At 39.9% G+C, this 22,616-nt stretch overlaps 2 pseudogenes; both read right to left on the bottom strand.

The window, feature by feature from the left end:
• The window catches only part of LOC129481634 (olfactory receptor 4A5-like), a 37,918-nt pseudogene extending 19,208 nt beyond the window's left edge, over window positions 1-18,710 (bottom strand).
• Window positions 18,711-19,125: 415 nt separating this feature from the next.
• On the bottom strand, window positions 19,126-20,360 carry LOC129481635 (phosphorylase b kinase gamma catalytic chain, skeletal muscle/heart isoform-like; annotated as a pseudogene).
• Between the last annotated feature and the right edge of the window lie 2,256 nt (window positions 20,361-22,616).

The following is a 22,616-nucleotide window of genomic DNA, read 5'->3' as shown; positions in this document are numbered from 1 at the left end:
TCTTAGCTTCTGGCTATAAAAAATAGTCAATCCTCTTTTAAAGAAAACCAACATAGTAAAAGTCTTACTACATCTTACAATTTTTTTATATGCAAAATGCAGCACTCAAAAATAACAAAGTATAGGAGAAGACAAGGCCTGATCAAAAGACAAAAGCAAAATAAAACATATAGATGACTCACCTAATGAAAAACAAGCATTTTTAAATGTGCCTCATGTATACAATTAAAACAGAAGATGCATAATACACTGAACCAACTAAATGTGAAAATTAAAATATACAATAAACACAATTTAGATCTCAATGGTTGGATGTAACAGATTATTAGAAACAGTTAAAGAGATAAATAGTCAATTAGAGGAAAGATTAGAAGAAAATATGCAGAACAAAGCAGAGAGTAATAAAGTAAATGCAGAAAATAGTATAAAAGAAGTGTAAAGTTCACAGTGCAAAACTCTAACATACATTGCATTATAATTGCAGAAAGATGATAGGGAAAATACTTGAAGATATATGGCTGTGATTTTTTTGTTTAGGTTTAGGTGTACATGTGCAGGCTTCTTATATAGGTAAACTATATGTCATGGAGGTTTGGTGGATAGAAAATTTCATCACCTGAGTAATAAGCATAGTATTCAATAGGTATTTCTTCTGATAGTCTCCCTACTCCCACCCACCCCTATTACAAAGGCCTCAGTTTCTGCTGTTCCCCTTCTAGTACCCATGTGTTCTTCTTGTTTAGCTTAAACAACCAGTCTTGTCTCCCACTTATAAGTAAGAACATGCAGTATTTGTTCTAGTTTGCTTAGGATAATGGCCTCTGGGTCTATCCATGTTGCTGAAAGGACATGATCTCAATGTTTTTATTGCTGCAAAGCATTCCATGGTGTGTATGTACCAAATGTTTTTAATCTAGCCTACTGTTGATGAGCATTTAGTTTGATTCTATGTCTTTGCTATTGTAAATATTCCTGTAATGAACATATGTGATATGGCTTGACTGTGTCCCCACACAGATCTCATCTTGAATTCACAGGTATTGTGGGACAGATGAGTGGAAGGTAATTGAATGATGGGTAGGTCTTTCCCATGATGTTTTCTTGATTATGAGTAAGATTCACAATTTCTGATGGTTTTATAAGGGGGAGTTTGCCTGCACAAGCTCTCTCTTTGCCTGCTGTCATTCATATAAGACAGGACTTCTTCCTCCTTGCCTTCCACCATGATTGTGAGGCCTCCCCAGCCACTTGAAACTGTAAGTCCATTAAACCTTTCTTTTGTAAATTGCCCAGCCTTGAGTATGTCTTTATCAACAGGGTGAAAATTGACTACTACAGTAAATTGGTACCAGTAGAGTGGGGCACTGCTGAAAATATACCCCAAAATAAGTAAGTGACTTTCAAACTGGGTAACAGACAGAGGACAGAACAGTTTTGAGGGCTCAGGAGAAGAAAGGAAAATGTGGGTGAGATTGGAATTTGCTAGAGACTTGTTGAATGGCTTTTACTAAAATGTGGATAATGGTATGGACAACAAAATCCAGGCTGAGGTGGTTGCAGATGGAGTTGAGGAACTTGTTGGGAACTGGAGCAATGGTGACTCTTGTCATGGTTTAGCAAAGAGACTGGCAGCATTTTGCCCCTGCCCTACAGATTTGTGGAACTTTGAACTTGATAGAATGATTTAGGGTATCTAAGCAGCAAAGCATTCAAAATATGACAGGGGTGCTGTTAAAGGCATTCAGTATTATAAGGAAAGTAGAGCATTAAAGTTTAGAAAATTTGCAATGTGACAATGTGATAGAAAAGTAAATCTCATTCTCTGAGGAGAAATTCAAGCAGGCTGCAGATATTTGCATAAATAATGAGGAATGAATGATATTCCCCAAGACAATTTGGAAAATGTCTCTAGGATATGTCAGAGAACTTTGTAGCAGCACCTCCCATCTCAGGCCATGAGACCGAGAAGGAAAAATGGTTTCATGGGCCTGACCCAGCGTCCCTCTGCTGTGTGCTGTTTATGGACTTGGTGCACTGCATCACAGCTGTTCCAGCCATGACTAAATGGGGGCAAGGTACAGTTCAGGCTGTGGCTTCATAGGGTGCAACCCCCAAGACTTGGCACCTTCCATGGGTGTTGAGCTTGCAAGTGCACAGAATTCAAGAATTTAGATTTGGAAACCTCCACCTATGTTTCAGAGGATATATGGAAATGCCTGGATGTCACAGGCAGAAGTTTGTTGCAGGGCAGAGAACTAATGGAGAGCCTCTGCTAGGGCAGTGCGGAAGGGAAATGTGGGGTCAGAGTCCCTACAGGGAGTCACCAATAGGGCACTGCCTAGTGGAGCTGTGAGAAGAGAGCCACAGACCTCCAGAGCCCAGAATGGCAGATACACTGACAGCTTGCACCATGTACCTGGAAAAGCCACAGACATGACACCAGTCCATGAAACCAGCCAGGAGGAAGGCTATACCCTGCAAAGCTACATTGGCAGACTGTAAAAGACCATGGGAATCCACCTCTCGCATCAGCATGACCTGCATGTGAGACATGGAGTCCAATGAGATCATTTTGAAGCTTTAAGATTTTACTGCTCTAGTGGATTTTGGACTTGCATGCACCCTGTGGACCCTTTATTTGGCCAATTTCTCCCATTTCTAAAGACTGTATTGACCTAATGCCTGTACCCCCATTGTACCTAGAAAGTAACTAACTTGCTTTTGATTTTACAGGCTCATAGGCAGAAGGGACTTGCCTTGTCTCAGGTGTCTCAGGTGAGACTTTGGACTGTAGACTTTTGAGTTAATGCTGAAATAAATTAAGTCTTTGAGGGACTTTTGGGAAGGCATGATTGGTTTTGAAATGTGAGGACATGAGATTTGGGAGGGTCCAGGATGCAGAATGATATGGTTTGGCTGTGTCCCCACCCAAATCACATCTTGAATTCCCACATCTTGTGGGAAGGACTTGATGGGAGGTAATCAAATCATGGGAGCAGGTCTTTCCCGTGTTGGTCTCATGATAGGAAATAAGTCTCAGGAGATGTGATGGTTTTATAAGGGGTAGTTTGCCTGCACAGCTCTCTCTTTGCCTCCTGCTATCCACGTAAGACGTAAGTTGCTCCTCCTTGCCTTCTGCCATGATTGTGTGGCCTCTCCAGCCTCTTGGAAGAGTAAGTCCATTAAACCTCTTTCTTTTGTAAATTGCCAAACTAAGGTATGTCTTTATCAGCAGTGTGAAAACAGACTAATACAATATGCATTGATGTATTTTTATAATAGAACAATTTATGTTCCTTTGAGCATATAATCAATAATGAGAAGGCTAGGTGAAATTTTAATTCTGTTTCTAAATCACTGATTGTCACACTGGTTTCCGTAATGACTGAATGAATTTACACTCCCACCAGCAGTGTATAAGCATTTAATATTCTCTGCAACATTACCAGCATCCGTTAATTTTTATTTATTTATTTATTTATTTATTTATTTATTTACTTACTTACTTATTTATTTACTTTTGAGACAGAGTCTTGCTCTGTCCTCCAGGCTGGAGTGCAGTGGCACGATCTCAGCTCACTGCAAGCTCCAGGGTTCACGCCATTCTCCAGCCTCAGCCTCCTAAGTAGCTGGGACTACAGGCACCTGCCACCAGGCCTGGCTAATTTTTTTGTATGTTTTTAGTAGAGACGGGGTTTCACCGTGTTAGCCAGGATGGTCTCGATCTCCCGATCTTGTGATACACCCACCTTGGCCTCCCAAAGTGCTGGGATTACAAGCGTGAGCCACCATGTCCAGGCCGTTATTTTTTTATTTTTTATTTTTTTACCATTTAATAATAACCATTTTGACTCTTGAGAAATGGTTTCTGATTTGATTTTGATTTGCACATTTGATGTTGTTGAGCGTTTTTTTATACTTGTTGGCTTCATGTATGTCTTCTTTTGAAAAATGTCTGTTTATGCCCTTTTCCAATTTCTAATGAGCAAAGAACCATTTTAATATTTGTGCTTTGCTTGTAAATTTATTAAAGATTCTTAAAGATTCTGGATATTAGGCTTTTGTCAGACCATAGTTTGAAAATATTTTCTCCCAATCAGTAGGTTGTCTGTTTACTCTGTCAATAGTTTCTTTTGCTCTGCAGAAGCTCTTAAGTTTAATTATATTCAATATCTCCATTTTTTTCTACAATTTCTTTTCACATCTTCATCAAAAATCTGTGGAACACATCTCAAAATAATAAGAGCTTTTTATGACAAAGCCATAGCCAATATACATGGAATGGGCAAAAGCTGGGAGCATTTCCTTTGAAAACTGGCACAAGACAAGGATGCCTTCTTTCACCATTCCTATTGAAAATAGCATTGAAATTTAGACCAGGGCAATCACACAAGAGAAAGGAATAAAGCATATTCAAATAGGAAGAAAGGAATTCAAATTGTCTCTGTTTGCAGATGACATGATTGCATATGGAGAAATCGCCATTATCTCAGCGCAAAAACTCCTTAAGCTGATAAGCAACTTCGGCAAAGTCACAAGACACAAAATCAATGTGCAAAAATCACAAGCATTCCCATACACCAATAATAAACAAACAGACCGATAAATCATGAGTGAGCTCCCATTTAAAATTGCTACAAAGAGAATAAAATACCTAGGGATACAACTTACAAGGGATGTGAAGGATCTCTTCAAGAACTACAAACCACTGCTAAAGGAAATAAGAGAGAACACAAATGGAAAAACATTTCATGCTCATGGATAAAAGAATCAATATTGTGAAAATGGCCATACTGCCCAAAGTAATTTACAGATTCCATGCTATTCCCATCAAGCCACCATTGACTTTCTTCACAGAATTAGAAAAAAAATACTTTAAATTTCATATGGAACTAAAAAAGAGCCCGTATAGCCAAGACAATCCTAAGAAACAAGAACAAAGCTTGAGGAATCACACTACCTGACTTCAAACTATACTACAAAAGTACAGTGCTCAAAACAGCATGTTACTGGTACCAAAAGAGATGTGTAGACCAATGAAACAGAACAGAGGCCTCAGAAAGGACACCACACATCTGCAAATACCTGACCTTCCATATGCAGAAAACTGAAACAGGACCCCTTTCTTACACCTTATAAAAAATTTACTCATGATGGATTAAAGACTTAAACGTAAAACTTAAAACCATAAAACCCCTAGAGGAACACCTAGGTAATACCATTCAGGACATAGTCATGGGCAAAGACTTCATTACTAAAACAACAAAAGCAATTGCAACAAAAGCCAAAATTGACAAATGGTACCTAATTAAACTAAAGGGCTTCTTCACAGAAAAGAAACTATCATCAGAGCACTCCAGCAGCTTAATGTATAATAGTAATAAAAAAGAAACCTGAAGCTAGACACATCATGGTAAAACCAAAGACAAATATAGTACAATAATATAATGCAATAAAAGTGAAATAAACACTGTTATACAAAAAGAAAAAAGAAAAAAAAATTGTAGCTAACTGAATCTAACAACTTGTCAAAAGGATAATCCACCATGGTCAAGTGGGTTTCACACCAGGGATGCAGGGATTGTTTAACATGCACAGGTCTATAAATGTAATACACCACCCAAACAGAATTAAAAACAAAAATCACATGATCATTTCAATAGATGAAATCATTGTACAAAATCCAATATTCCTTTATCATGAAAACGCTCAGCAAAATTGGCAAGCAAGGGATTTATCTTAATATAATAAAAGCCACCTATGACAAACCCACAGCCAACACAATACTGAATGGGGAAAAGTTGAAAGTATTGCGAGAACGGAAACAAGACAAGGATGCCTAACCTCACCACTCCTCTTCAACATACCATTGGAAGTCCTAGCCAGAGAAACCAGACAAGAGAAAGAAACAAAGGGCATCTAAATTGGTAAAGAAGAAGTAAAACTGTCACTGTTTGCTGATGGTATGATCATTTACCATGAAAACCCTAAGGACTCCTCCAAAAAGATCCTAGAGCTGATAAAAGAATTCAGCAATGTTTCCAGATATAAGATTAATTTACACAAATCAGTAGCTCTTCTATACACCAACAGGGACCAAGAAGAGAATCAAATCAAGAACTCAATCCCTTTTATAATAACTGCAAAAACTAAAAAATAAAATATTTAGGAACATACCTAACCAAAGAGTCAAAAGACCTCTACAAGCAAAACTACAAAACACTTCTGAAAGAAATCATAGAGGATATGAACAAATGGAAACACATCCCATGCTCATAGATGAGTAGAATCAATATTGTGAAAATGATCATACTGCCAAAAGCAATCTACAAATTCTATGCATTCCACATTTAAATAACACCATAATTCTTCCCAGAATTAAAAAAAAAACAATTCTAAAATTCATATCTAACCAAAAAGAACCTGTATAGCCAAAGCAAGACTAAGTAAAAAAGAAAACAAATCTGGAGGCATTACAGTACCTGATTTCAAAGTGACTATTAGGCCATAGTCACAAAAACGTTGTAGTACAGGTAAAAAAACAATATATGCACATAAACAAATGGCATAGAATAAAGAACCCAGGAATAAACCCAAATACATACAGCCAACAGTTCTTTGACAAAGCAAACAAAAACATAAAGTGGGGAAAGGATATCCTTTTCTACAAGTGGTGCTAGGATAATTGGCTAGCCATAAGTACGAGAATGAAACTGGATCCCCATCTCTCACCTTATACAAAAACCAACTCAAGAAGGATTAAGAACGTAAACCTGAGACCTGAAACAAACAAAAAAACTAGAAGATAACATTGTAAAAATGCTTCTAGATATTAGCATAGGCAAGGATTTTATTACCAAGAATCCAAAAGGAAATGCAATACAAACAAAGATAAATACCTAGGACCTAGTTAAAGAGATTTTGCATGGCAAAAGGATCATTCAGCAGAGTATACAGACAACCCACGGAGTGGGAGAAAATCTTCACAATCTATACATCTGACAAAGGACTAATATCCAGAATTTACAATGAACTCAAACAAATCAGTAAGAAAAAAACAAACAATCCCATTGAAAATTGGGCTAAGGACATGAATAGAAAATTCTCAAAAGAAAATATACAAATGGCCAAAAATCATATGATAAAATGCTCAACATCACTAATGATCAGGGAAATGCAAATCAAAATTGCAACAGAATACCATCTCACTCCTGCAAGAATGGCCATAATAAAAAAATCAATCATATTTTTAATTACAATGGTTTGAGGAACCTCCATAGAGTTTCCTATAATGGCCACGGCAATTTACATTCCCAACAATAGTGCACAAGGGTTCTTTCTCTACCGAAACATAAATGCCATATGATCTCACTTATGTGTGCAATATAAAAAAAGTCAAACTCATGAAAGACAGAGACTAGGATGGTGTTTGCCAAGGGCTCGGGCTGAAGAAAATGAAGTGCTGATCAAAGGATACAAAGTTTCCATTACACAGTATGAATAAATTATGAAGAGCTCAGGCATAGCATGTTGATCATAATCAGTAATACATATTGGATACATGAAATTTGCTAAGAGAATATACCTTAAATGTTCTTACCTCAAATAAAGGTAACTATGTGAGATAATGGATACAATTGCTAGCTACATAGTGGTAATCACTTCACAATGTATACATTTATCAAACATCATATTGTACACTTTAAGTACATAAAATATTTGTGAAGTATCAGTAACAGTAGAAACAACACAAACAAACTATGTTTGAAAGACAACAATAAAAGACATTACCAATCTGCTTGGTGTGGCAAAAGCAGGTGAAACTGGACAAATGTTGCACACTACTTTCCCTGGAAGGTGGTAGCGAAGCACTGAAGTGAAGCAAAAGCATCCCAGTGAGCGGTATTTTGAGGATTACATTTGGTTTTCCACTTCATGTGGAAAGAGAAATAGCCTGAGTTATGGGTCTACAGAGATTCAGGAATATTGCTAACAGATATAAGATATTGAGGAAATTGGAAGCTTAAAAATGGAAAAAGATTATGAAGCAGTTGGAGTGGTATGGATATCCCAGAATGTGCACCAAATGCAGTTAGTTTTCCACATTAATGCCTATCAAAGGGAATCTACTGCAGAGGAGGCTTGCAGAAACCTGGTCAGCAACCTGAACTATATTTTGGATGTCATCAGTTTTTTTTTTTTTTTCCCAGTCATCTTTGTAGTCACTGTGGCAGAGATGAACATTTCACAAGGGCTCAAAGAAGAATATAATCTGCCTTTCACCATGGCTGCTCTGGCTACTGTCAGTGCTCAAGGTCCAAAATGCCATCAGCAATGTCCATCATTACCTTCCTAACATGGCACCAATAGATAGGGAAGCCAACCAACAAGCTTGTGACAGCTTACTTCATTGCAAATCTCAGTGTGGTGGAAACAGCATCTTGTCATTATATTATATATTCTGGTTATGTGATAGTCCCAGTACTTTAGTCTTATTTATTATTCATGCTGAGTAATCCATTATCCATTGCCATGTTACCACAGTCATTGTCATTTCTAACCAGGGGATACCTTTTCTAGTAAATGAGGTAAAGGAAATTACTCACCACCATAGAATTCACCACTATGACCACATTTCCCATCACCCAGAAGCTATTGTCTAGACAGAACATCAGAATGGCCTCCTAAAGAGTGAGTCATGGTTCCACCTTGAACATTCCACCCTAAAAACTTGGAATGCTTTCTTCCATATGTTTGACACACAGTGTGTGCTCAGTAATTTTAGTCAACATAAACCTTGTGACCCATATATTTATGGGAGATTATCTTCACACTGATAAACATTCTCCCATGCAGCCTAATTAATGTCCTTCTCCATTTTAATATGCACAAGATCCAATTCCACATTTTCCTGTGATTATTATCATTTAAATTATCTAGATGTGTAATTTTTAACAAAAATAAATTATTTTCTTCTAGAAAAGGACCATATTTCCTACTTGCACTATTATGATACCTGAACCTAAATATTAATCTGGATTCAAAAAGGGACTGCTCTCGGAAAAGGCATGAGACATTTCTGAAGTGGCTTTCTGCACCTTTACAGATGTTCAAGTGGCTATTATCTGAATGCTGTCTACTAACAGCACAACCAACAGCTGAATAAAAAATCTTTCCTAAATGAAGGGAAGGGCATGGCCTCCTCATATACACCACAATATACCCCTTATGCCACTTGAATGTATATATTCCTACACATTATCAGAACAGCTCTTTTAGGGTTCTCTTACTTGAGGAGAAATAGAAGAGAAAGGTTCAAGGACAAACTATGTCTCTTGCCACTGCAGCTGATCTCAGAGTTACAACTGTTATTTACCATCTTCTTCCTTATCAATTTCTTCCCACTTCACTTTCTACTAGCATCTCTACTGATCTCATAACTTATTTAACGGTATAGTCCAGAATTTCATCCTAAAAATGTCTCTTTCCTCTTCATTATACCCATCCAGGAATGGACTCCTGAACTTTTTCATTTATTATCACTATTAGAAAAGAGAATGGCAAGATATGCTCAAGTAAGTCAACAGGAAGGAAAAAGCATTATTTCTTGAAACCATTGTGTTATAACACCTCCATTCCGCATCACAATCAGATCAATTAGCTCTGCCCTGTTTGTGGGAAGAGCATTCTCTAAATCACTACAGATCGCCACCATTCTCGTGATAAAAGAGTCAGATTTCATCCAATATTGTGATTCACGGGACAAAATAAACAAAGAAAATAGTTCTTTAAAAACATAATTGATCCATTTTACCAACTAACCTTGAATATTTTTATAACACTGAAAAGTTCAATAATGCTAGCCAATCAAAAAATATTTTTATATTTCAAAAAAGTTTGAATTCAGTGTTCTATTTTTTTTTATTATACTTGAATGGTGATCATTAAAAAGTCAGTGTTCTATTATTTGAACCAAAAACATCATAACTAAAACAGCTGCATTTTCAGTGTGTTTATGAAATGGTTTTAATTTACAAGTACTTTAACTTATTTACATTTCAAACAGCACCACATTATATTAATTATTATAACATTATAATCTGTCTTATTCAGAACGGCTCATTAGTCTTTCAAAATTTCATTGAAAATTTTGTATCTTTGTGCTTCCAGATCAACTTTCAGGATTAAGGGAATATCCAGAATAGTTTGCTTTTATGTGGAAAGAAATGCAACATACGGTTGCCATTTTCCCCAAACATATATATATATATACTTATCATAATGCCATAATTTAGTGAAATAAAATTTAGACATGAACATAATTAAAATTTATTCATTACTTTGATAACATTGTAATAGTTTCTTCCTCAGAAGAAGCAATATGGAATAGTACAGGGACTACAGTAAATATTATTCTAATGTGATTGATCATTCTAGTAAAAAAACAGAGCTTAGACTAATCATGCAAGATTCTTGGAAAAACGTGGTCCATTACCATCAGAGACATTTCTCAAACCTTAGCAATTATGCCACTAACTCTTCCACATCCTGGTAGTAAGAAAGAAATGACAAGGGCCCTAGAAGTGTCATAATGGGAAGTTACTCATGCAGTGCCATTAGACCCAAGAAACCTAATGTCCAGTCATTTTTGGAAGTGTAAATATATGAACATATGCAGACTGGAGACTCTAGCAGAAACCTAATCCTGCCATCCTGTAATGATTACTGGAATTTGGGATTCAAATTCCTGATAGCATGTCCAGAGGAAGGCCATTGGATAGGCACTACTGAAAAGTTATAGGGCTTTCACAGAGACATAACTTATTGTTATTAATGGCATAGCATAACAAAATACCTTAACAAAATGGAAATAGTATGTACAGAAACATATTTTAGGAGGTGACCCTGGGAAGTATATCATATTCATAAGCATAAATTTCAGAACAAAAGGGACCTCGTGCAGAGGTTTCCACTCCTATTGCTCAGTAGTGTGAATGCAATTATACATTTCCTACCAGAGAAAAACAAAATACTGAATTTCCCAATGGAATTTCTCTAATTGAGGGGTATGATTGTTATGGAAATCTGTTGAAATTCTCCCTCTGAATGGTAAAACCTTGGTCAAATAAGGTAAAATTAATGCCCCTGAAGGACTATATGTATTAGAGCATATCCTTCACTGCTCGTAGCATTTGGTTATCCAGGCAATGTCTGCATAGTTTCAAACAGCTTTGTGGTACTCTTGCCATTTGGTTAGGCAGAAGAGTCTCTGATGAGTGGATTACAAAGAAATTCAGGAATGCAGAATGCTATTATGGAAAGTCATACAAGTATTCTCAGGGAAGTTTAAAGTGGGCATGGAATCCACCAAAGAACCCCAGGTTTTGACTCAAAAAAGAAAGAGAATCCCACTGGCCTAGGCTTTTGAGGTGGTGGCCACTTGAATATATGCATGAATGACATATAATGATGAGCAGAATAATGACATACCCCACTAAGCCAACCAAAATGTGGTGAAGAATAAAGTTCTCTAACACTTTGAGGAGTATTTGTTCGGTTAAATATTACAACACTGTTTTTTGGCTATTTCATAGGACCATTAGCCATAGATCCTAGTAGTTTCAAATAGATTTTCTTAAAATAGATGTTTTTCCATTTTGGAATTCAATTAGCCTATGACACAAGGCACAAGGGACAACACTGTCAAGTGACAGAAACACTACATAATACCAATTTGCCTGCCCAATTACATCTCATTGATCTAAGGCAGAGATTTCCTCATGGCCTGTGGACATAAATGGGTTAAAAAGTACATCATATGGACATATTATACCCCTTAAAACCCACATAATAATGGCTTAACAAAAGCTGAAATTGGGTTTAAAAGAGTAATAAGTTATTGAAAAAAATCATAGCAAATGGGAAAGGAGCACATAGATGGATAATAATTCCTAGAAAGGACATGATTATTATTTTCCCATGAGATTATCTTGACTCTCGAGAATAAAACTATTAACTGTTTCTCTCATATATGACATAAGTCAGTTAATGTTGGGAAAAAATACTAGACTCCTTTTCACATAAATGGGAGAACTTAACTGAAGTTATTTAATGCTCGGCTTCAGAATTATATTATTAGTAGGAAATGTACAATGCAATAAATGGCTCTGTTGATACAACTGAATAAAAGTAAATCAGAAATATAAAAAAAGAAGATAATAAAACATAAAAAAGAAAATAGAGTAGTCCAAACGATCTTTTTTAAAATGATATAGTTTGGATTTGTTTCCCCACCCAAACCTCATGTTGAAATGTAACACCCAATGCTGGAGATAGGGGCTGGTGGGAGGTAACTGGATTATGGAGGAAGTTTCTCATGATTTAACACCATTCCTTTTTGGTACTGTCATCAAAATAGTGGGTTCTCATGGGATCTGGTTGTTTAAAAGAGTGTGGCAACTCCCCTTCTTGCTCCTGCTATGTAAGATGTGCCTGCTCCCACTTTGCCTTCCACTATGATTGTAAATTTACGAGGCCTCCCTAGAAGCTGAGGAGATGCCAGCCTCATGATTTCAGTTACAGCCTGTGGAAAAATGAGCCAAATAAACCTCTTTTCTTTATAAATTACAGTCTCTGATATTTTTTATAGCAATGGAGGAATGGACTAACACAGAAAATTAGTACCAAACAATAGGGCATTTCTATAAGGATACCTGAAAATGTGAAAGCAGCTTTGGAATTGGGTAACAGGCAGAGGCTGGAAGAGTGTAGAGGGTTCAGAAGACAGAAAGGTGAAAGAAAGTTTGGAACTTCCTAGAGAGTTTTTGAATGGCTGTGACCAAAATGCTGATAGTGAAGAGGACAGTCAAGTCTAGAATGAGAAGGTCTCAGATGGAAATAAAAAACTTAATGGGAACTGGATGGAATAAAGATCACTTTTGCTGAGCTTCAGCAAAGACTGTCTGCATTGTGCCCCTGCTCTAGGGATCTACCAAAGTTTGGACTTGAAAGTGATGATTTAGGGTATCTGGCAGGAGAAATTTCTAAGCAGTAAAGCATTCAAGATTTAGCCTATCTGCTTTTAATAACCTAAGCTCAAATGAATGAGCAAAGAAATGATCTGAAACTGGCACTTATTGAAATTGAAAAATTTGAAGCCTGGTCATGTGGTACAAAAGAAAAGCCCATTTTCTGGGAAGAAATTCAAACAGGCTGCAGAAATTTGACTAAGAGGAGCCAAGTGCTAACAGGCAAGAAAATGAGGAAAAGCCTTCAAAGGCATTTCAGAGACCTTTTCAGCAGCACCCCCAATCACAGGCCTGGAGAACTAGGAGAAACAGATGGTGTTCTGGGCCAGACTCAGGGCTCTGTTGCCCTGAGCAGACTTGGGACACTGCTGTGTGCATCCCAGCCACTTCAGATCCAGCCATGGCTAAAAGAGGCCAAGGTACAGCTCGGGTCACTTCTTCAGAGGATGAAAACTGTTAGCTTTGAAGGCTTCCATGTAGTGCTAAGCCTGCAGGTGCACAAATTGCAAGAGAAGAAGTTTGGGAGCCTCCACCTAAGATTCAGAGAATGTATCAAAAAGCCTGGAATTTCAGATACAAGCCTGCTACAGGGTGGAGCATCACAGAGGATCTGTACTAGGGCAGTGCAGAGGGAAAATGTGGGGTTGGAGCAAAGACACAGAGTGCCCACTGGGGCACTGCCTAGTGGAGCTGTGAGAAGAGGACTATGATCCTCCAAACCCCAAAATCACAGATCCACCAGCAGCTAGCACCCTGCACCTAGAAAAGTCACAGGCCCCCACAAGAGCAACAAAAGACAATAAGAGTAACTGTGGGGGTGAAACCCTGTAAAGCCACATGAGTGGAGCTACCCAAGGCCTTGGTAGCCTATCCATTGCACCAGTACACCCTGGATGTTAAGCATGGTGTCAAAGGAAATTGTTTTGAAACTTTAAGATTTAATGACTGTTGTGCTAGATTTCTGACTTGTATGGGGCCTGTAACCCCTTTCTTTTGGCTGATTACTTCATTTTGGAATGAAAGTATTTACCTAATTCCTATACCTTCTTTGTATCTTGGAAGTAACTAGCTTGCTTTTGATTTTGCAGGCTCAGGTGAAATGGACTAGCATTGTCTCCCACCAGACTAGACTGTGGACTTTCAATTAATGCTGGAATGGGTTAATAATTTGGGGGGCTCTTGGGAAGGCATGATTGTATTTTGAAAGTTGAGAAGAACATGAGATTTTAGAGGGGGCAGGAACAGAACGATATGGTTTTGATTTGTGTCCCCACCCAAATCTCATGTCAAAATATAATACCTAATGTTGGAGGTGAAGCCTGCCAGGAGGTAACTAGATTATGGGAAAAGTTTCTCATGGTTTAATACCACCCCCCCAACCTTGGAGCTGTCAACATGACAGTGAGTTCTCATGAGATCTTGTGATTTATAATTGTGTATTACCTTTCCCTTTTGTTCCTGCTGCTGCTTAGTAAGATATACCTACTCCCAATTTGCCTTCTGCCATGATTGTAAATTTCCTGAGGCCTCCCTAGAAGTCAAACAGATGCCAGAATCATTCTCTCTGTACAGTCTGTGGAACAATGAGGTAACAGAACCTCTTTTCTTTACAAAATACCCAGTTTCAGGTATTAATATTTTTATAGCAATGCAAGAATTAAGTAATACAAGGAATGTCTGAAAATTTGTAGTATAATTCTTAATTTTGGGATGTAGTAATTAACGATGAGATATAAATCTGCTCAAGTTTCAATGGAAGGCTGAAGTATTTAGTAAGTGACTCTAATCATGCAGAAATTGAACCCCAAACTATTTTTTCACCACTCTGTACTGGAAAGATGCTAATATTTCTACTCACTCTTTCAAGCTTTCACTTATTTGCGGAAATAGAAGAGAGAAATGAATGCTCTACCGATACAAATCCTCTAACATGCTATGACCTAAGTAGGCATGTTTTCTTTAGTCATATGTGCCTTTTTACATATATGTCCCAAATTCCCTAGTGCAATTTTTCTAAAATCATTATTTGAAGAAAAATTGCATAATTCTAACTTAGAATTTTATTTTTCTATTTCAAGTCCTTGTTCATAGCATAGTTATTATGAGACCCTGTCTCAAAAAAAAAAAATGTTGGTCGGGTGTGGTGGCTCATACCCTATTACAGGTGTAATCCCAGCACTTTGGGAGGCTGAGACAGGAGGATTTCTTGAGCCCAGGTGTTTGAGACAAGCCTGGGTAACAAAGTGAGACCCCCATCTTTACAAAAAATACAAAAATTAGCTGAGTATGGTGGTGAGTGCTGTAGTCCCAGATACTAGGGATGCTGAGGTGAGAGGATTGCTTGAGCTGGGGAGATGGAGGCTACAATGAGCTATGATTGCATCACTGCACACCAACCTGGGTAAAATACCCTTTCTCAGAAAAAAAAAGTTTTTAACCTCCCTGGACCTTATTTCCTTCTGAATCCTGGTCTGCTAATTCTCCACTATCATAGTAATGGTTCACTCCCGCATTCCTTCAAGCAGATGACTTCGTATTTTGTCCGGCTTTTCTAGTTTTCTTCAGCAGGAGATTTCTCCCAAATTATCAATTTCATTATCACTAGAACAGCAAGTTTCTTATTCTCTTTAACGTAATAAGTGTAAGGCTATATTATGATGCAATTACCATGGAGCTAGCCTATCCTGATGCTAGCAGCAAACTTGTTTAATACTTAGATGTATCTATCTATCTGTCTGTCTGTCTGTCTGTCTATCTATCTCTACTTCAAAAAGAAATTTATAAAAATAGATGGGGTTTCGCCATGTTGCCCCAGGCTGGTCTTGAACTCCTGGCCTCAAGAGATCCACCTGCCTCTTCTTCCCAAATTGCTGGGCTTACAAGAGTGAGCCACCTAGCCCAGCCTTACTACTATATTTATCTGGGAGAGGTTCTAGTGCCCCAAAATACTGCGTTCTGTTAATATCTCCAAAATTTTTTTTGGAGATAGAGTCTTCCTCTGTCACCCAGGCTGGAGTACAGTATAGTGACATCTCAGCTCACTACAACCTCTGCCTCCTGGGTTCAAGCAATTCTCATGCCTCTACCTCTCAAGTAGGTGGGACTACACGCATGCATCACCACACCTTGCTAATATTTGTATTCTTAGTAGAAATGGGAATTCACTGTGTTGGCCAGGCTGGTCTTGCACTCCTGACCTCAAGCCTTCTGCCTGCCTTGGCCTTCCAAAGTGCTGAGATTACAGATGTGAGCCACCATGCCCAGTCTTCCGCTTTTTATATTAAATGAGTTTTAACTGCTCATTACATAGTTCATGTGTACATCACTTTCTTTAGTGACAACCATGGTTCTCCATTGCTGCAGTTGCACAGACTGAGAGTCAAGTGCCATAACACATGCTTTTCTTTTTTGTGCACGACAGGGTCCTGCTCTGTTGCCCAGTTAGGAGTGCAGTGGTGTGATCATGGCTCACTGCTATCTTGACCTCCCAGACTTAAGTGATTCTCACGCTTCAGCCTCCTGAGTAGCTGGGACCAGAGGCAGGTAAAACCATGCCCAACTATTTTTTTTCTTTTAAGAGAGATGAGTCTCACTATGTTGCCCAGGCTGGTCTCAAACTCCTGGGCTTAAGAAATTCTCCTCCCTTGGCTTCCCAAAGTGTTGGGATTACAGGCATGAGTCATCATGCCCAGCTACTACATGCTTTTTATATCCAATATTGCATATAACTCTAATGTCAGCATTTTCCCTCGTTGAGTCTACTGGAGGTTGACTTGCTCATGGTCCCATAATTGGGATTTGGAGCTCCGCAACGATATCCTCATCTTGTATAAGATACTATTGCAAGTTGGACGGCCCAGGAGGAAATAACACTTGATTTTCAAAACATATAGGCCAGGCACAGTGGTACACAGCTGTAATCCCAGCACTTTGAGAGGCCAAGGTGGGATAACTCTTGATGCCAGGAGTTTGAGACCAGCCTGGGCAACATATCAGGACCCTGTCTCTACAAAACAAAAAAACACTGGAGGCTGAGGTGGAAGGATCATTTGAGCCCAGGAATTAACTGCATGTCTGCCTTGAGCCATGACCGCGCTAGTGTACACCACCCTGGGTGACATAGCAAGGCCCTGTCTCTTAATAAATATTTTTTAATATCTAAAGCTGTTTCATCACACACATGGTAAGTGAAACAGAATTGTCAAGTGTGGTGATCCTTCATCCTCTCAAAACCCACTAACACTTCATTGGTTATGATGATTAGCAAGAGTAGCCTTGAAAATATGCATATGTTTATAAAGTTAGAAATGTAATCACAGCATTAGTGAATGCAGTTTGACATTCTCTTTTTAGATATTTTATTTTTGTGGCTACATAATAGGTGTACATATTTATGGGTGTTATATATATTTATGGGTTTTGTTTTTTTTTTTTTCTCAGGTGGAATTTCGCTTTTGTCGCCTGGGCTGCAGTGCAATGGCACGATCTCAGCTCACTGCAACCTCTGCCTCCCGGGTTCAAGAGATTCTCCTGCCTCAGCCTCCTGAGTAGCTGGGATTACAGGTGTGTGCCACCATGCCAGGCTAATTTTTTGGTATTTTTGGTAGAGATGGGGTTTTGCCACGTTGGACAGGCTGGTCTTGAACTCCTGACCTCAGATGATCCATGCACCTCGGCCTCCCGAAGTATTGGGATTACAGGCGTGAGCCACCATGCCCGGCCGAAAATCCATTTTAAAAGCCTAATTTTTTACTTCTATTTGCTTCAGTGTTTTTCATCTGGTAAATGGAGTTAATAACAGTAACACCTCTTACATCTACCTCTGATGATTGTTTTTAGATATGTGATGAAGGGCTGGACGCAGTAGCTCATGCCTGTAATCCCAACAATTGGGGAGGCTGAGGTGGGAGGATCGCTTGAGCCCAGGAGTTCAAGACCATCCTGGGCAACACAGACCACATCTCTACTAAAAATTTTTTTAAAAAAATTACCCCTTCATGGTAGCACACGCTTGTAGTCTCAGCTAGTAGGGAGGTTGAGGCAGGAGAATCACTTTTGTGTTTGTTTTCCCAGCCAGTTGCTGTGGAAGGAGAATGCTTTCTTCATGGCCTCATCTGTCGTTTTGGGTCTCTCTGAAGAAAACTAGTTTCCACTGTGTAACAGGCCAGCATGTAACTATTTAAAGCACAGTTCAGTCCTAAAAGGGTCTAGGAGAATCTAATGATGTACTAGGGTGAAGCAGTGCATTGTGGGGATCACAAAGCAAATAGTACTCCAGAAAGACAAATATCAGAAGCTTCCCCTTCCATTATTTTTTCTTTTTTTTTTTTGAGACAGGGTCTTGCTTTGTTGCCCAGGCTAGAGTGCAGTGGTGATCACGGCTCACTGCAGCCTTGAGCTGCCGGTTTCAAGCAATTCTCCCACCTCAGCCTCCCGAGTAGCTCAGACTACAAATGTGCACCACTATGCCTGGCTAATTTTTTGAATTTTTGTAGTGATGGGATCTCACTATGTTGCCCAGGGTAGCCTCAAACTCCTGGTCTCAAGCGATCCTCCCACTTCGATCTCCGAAAGTGCTGAGATTACAGATATGAGCCACCTCACCTCTGCCACCTTCTCCATATGCCTCCAGAAACATGTCCCTGGAGAGCAGCCTGCTCCCACACTGTCACTGGCTGTCATCGGGTCAATAAAATCTGCGATTGTGCATCTCAGACATTTCTGTGTCTTTCATCCTCACCCTGGGACCCTAAGGGAAGAGGGCCTGAGTGTCAGTAACTCTGGGCCTCCCCTAAAGAGAAACGGAGATGGTGGTTCACCTAGGAGGTACAGAAGCAGAGGGTTCCTGGTTCTCAGGCCACATGTGATCTCTGCCCACCCAGGGCCTGTCTCAGCCTGCAGGTATTGCTGTGTGGTGGGAACACCTGCTTCCCTTGTGCACAGCCTTTGAGAGGGGATCGTGGCCTCAGCTCCAGGGGTTCCCGGCCAGGGCTAAGTGCTCCTTCTGCAGAGGCCTGCACACCTCACCCCTTTGACTTGTATTTCCGTGGCTTCCCCTCCCCACCTGCTCCCCAGCCCTCCCTGACTGGCCAGCCCCTCAGTAGCCCTCCTTGGCCGGGGAGAGGAGCACGGCCTTGGGTGTGTTCTTGAAAAGGGCTGCCCAGTTCTGTTGCTGCCCCTTCTTCACCCAGTGGCCATAGATTCGGAAAGCATAGGCATCGATGAGCCGGCACGGAAGCTGGAGGGTGTAGCGGTGGGTCTCGGATGACGATATCCCAGGTCACCGGCTTCACCGGGCGGTACTGTTAGTAGATCCGCACTGAAGCCAGCACAGTCAGGGCGATCACCTGCAGGGCCAGGCAGAGAAGCTGGGCTGCAGTACCCCCCTGCCAGGCCCTGCCCCTCCAGCACAGGACTCTCTGGGCTTGTTTGCCACGAAGTCTTGGGTGGCTTCTGCAGGGCCCTCCTAGTGTCCCCCAATTCCCACTTGGCCAACATCTGCAGAGTCGGAGCCAGTGGGCTGACACCTGCCATCCCTGAAGCCATCACAGGGCGGCTGGCAGGGGAGGGGTGGGTACTCTGGAAACCCATGGGGTGTAAGGACCCCTGGGAGAGGAGAGGGCTTAGAGGTTTGCACTTGGGGAGCTGGTGGCAACTGCCACAGGGCCTGGGTCAGGACGCTTCGTACCTTGAACTTCCCGCGGGGGCTGAAGTGCCGCACTTTGTCCACCACATACTGCTGGAAGAAGGGGTGTGCCAAGGCCTCTTCCACTGTGCAGCATCTCTGGGGTTGCACCAACAGGAATCAGGAGACCTGGGAGGGGAGGAGGGAGGGGACCCAAGAACGTTACAGCAGGTCCCCTCCGGCATGTCAGGAGAAGTGGGGCCTCCCTGGACAAGGGAGCCTGACATTGCGGCCCTGAGCCCAGGAGCCAGTCGGCCTCGTCTCTCACCAGGTCCTTCACGGTGTCCAAGTAATCATCCCACTCGGGAGAGCCAAACTGGTAGTTGCCGCTCATGATCATCCTCAGCACCAGCATCTGCTTCCGGTGCCAGAAAGCTGGGGAGCCAGCCAGCAGCGTGTACATGATGATGCCAGTGCTCCATCTAGACGTGAGAGGGCCCAGGGCCACTTACCCCCTGTGCCAGGGGCACCGACCCAGACCTGCCTGCTTCCTCCCTCACCCAGCCCAGGCGGGTGATCCTCCCCCAACGGCGCACTCACATGTCCACCTTCTTCCCGTAGCCCGGATGGTCCTCATTCATGCAGCACTCGATGATCTCAGGGGCCAGGTAACTGGGGGTCCCGTAGACCTCTGCAGGAACAGTCATCATCAGGACAGGTCAGCAGGGCGCTCAGAAGAGGAAGTCCAGGCCAGGCAGAGTGGCTTATGTCTATAATCCCTGCACTTTGGGAGGCCGAGGCATGCAGATCACTTGTGGCCAGGAGTTTGAGACCAGCTTGGCCAACATGGTGAAACACCACACCTACTAAAAATACAAAAATTAGCTGGGTGTGGTGGCACATGCCTGTAGTCCCAGTTACTCAGGAGGCTGAGGCAAGAGAATCGCTTCAACCCGGGAGGCGGAGGTTGCAGTGAGCCGAAATCGCCCGACGGCACTCCAGCCTGGGTGACAGAGCAAGACTCCATCTGAAAAAAACAAAACAAAACAAAACAAAAGTGCAGAATTACTTTTCAAGTGTACATGAAATACATTTTCAAGTGTAAATATTTTTTGGTTGTTTAAAGTTGAAGAGATCCTTTTTTTAAATTCTTCAATAGTAAAGCAGTTGTATCCTATTTCTGCTCCTTTTATAAATATATATATATTATATATATATTTATATATTCCTCATATTAATGGCAGCTGTTTTTAATATATTTGCCTCTGATCTCCTGAGCACACCCAGTCTCAGTGACTGCCCTGAAACAGCATACCAAATGTGTGTTCCTGTTTGCCAGCATTCTTCTTGTGAAAGGGTCCAAAGCTTTTGCTAGATTTTCAGAGTCTATAATTCCTACTGTCCCCTAACACCCCAAAAATCTTTTTTAGGCTCTAGAAAAGAAATAATCTAAAAACGATTTTTTAATTGCTAACCTTAAGTAACTGAATATGTGTATTTAAGCAACTTAAGATTATTCAACAATATAACTGTGATTGTAAATACATTAAATTAGAAATCAGAGAGAATTAAATATCTTCCTACTTAAATAACGCATCTATAAAACGTTTATTTTACTTTATCCTTGCGAAGGAGCAGGTAATTTTGCCACCTAAATTATTATTTAAATAACTCTAGGGGGAAAATAAGAGACTGCAGAGAAAACATGCAATGATATTTCAAAATCTTCTTTCAGGCCGGGCACAGTAGCTCACACCTGTAACCCCAGCACTTTGAGAGGCCAAGGCAGGCAGATCACAAGGTCAGGAGTTTGAAACCAGCTTTGCCAACATGGTGAAACCCTGTCTCTACTAAAAATACAAAAATTAGCTGGGTGTGGTGGCACACCCCTGTAATCCCAGCTACTTGGTAGGCTGAGGCAGTGGAATCGCTTGAACCCAGGAGGCAGAGGTTACAGTGAGCCAAGATCATGCCACTGCACTTCAGCCTGGGTGACAGAGCAGGATCCCATCTCAAAGAAAAAAAAAATCTTTTAAATTCGAAATTTAAGTATTAAAATCCCTGTATAGTAAAACTGCTGTGTCTTTGGAAAAACAATCCCCCGCCTTACATGCCTTCAACTGTATCATATCTAAAGGAACAGAAATTAGTGATTTAGCACGTTTAAAGTAAAGCAAGCTAAAATTTCAATTAAAGGCAAATGCATAACTTTCACAATTAAATTAAGGTATGTGCCCTAAATAAAAAATTTGAAGTAAAATTCGCTAAAGCTAATTTATTTCCCAAATTATGTTCATAATCATTACACTAAATCACTATAAAATATGGTATGCAATTATCTTCTGAAAGACTGTTCAAAGTTCTAAACCTGCCAAATGTGTGTACTTTCTCAAAGAAATTTGCAATATTTAACAGTTAAGATACTGTAAGTTTTTAGCCTTGTAAAAATAATCTGACCAAATACACTCAAATGCTGTGAAAAAATGCTCATACATATTTAAAATGAATTTTTTGAAGTCTCTCACCAGTAAAAATGATCTTTCAAATTTTTAATTTTTAAATTAACACCTCACTTCTAGTCATCTTTATTAATTTTTAGAAAATCAAAACAAAAAATTGTGCTTACAATGTAGAAAATGTAGGGAGATCACTATTTGTCTTCACATTTACTGTTTTTTTCCAAGTAAAACCTTTTATTAAATGGCTGGAAAAACTATTTAAGTTATATGAAGTTATATATTTAAGTAATATATTAAGTTATATATTTAAGTTATGTAAAAAGCCTGCCTGCTTTTTAATAGGAAACTCTTACCCACACACATATAGTAGTAAAGTTTATAAACCTATCAGTGAAATTAAAAACCCAGATAAGGAAATGAAAAAAGCCTAGTGAAACAAGAAAAAGAAAATGGTTACAACATAATCTGAATATGAAACTAAATCCCCAAAGATTTAGCTCCTTC

Source organism: Symphalangus syndactylus, chromosome 5 (assembly GCF_028878055.3).
Source record: "Symphalangus syndactylus isolate Jambi chromosome 5, NHGRI_mSymSyn1-v2.1_pri, whole genome shotgun sequence".
In the NCBI taxonomy this organism is placed as follows: domain Eukaryota; kingdom Metazoa; phylum Chordata; class Mammalia; order Primates; family Hylobatidae; genus Symphalangus; species Symphalangus syndactylus.
This window is presented reverse-complemented; position numbering and strand designations above follow the sequence as displayed.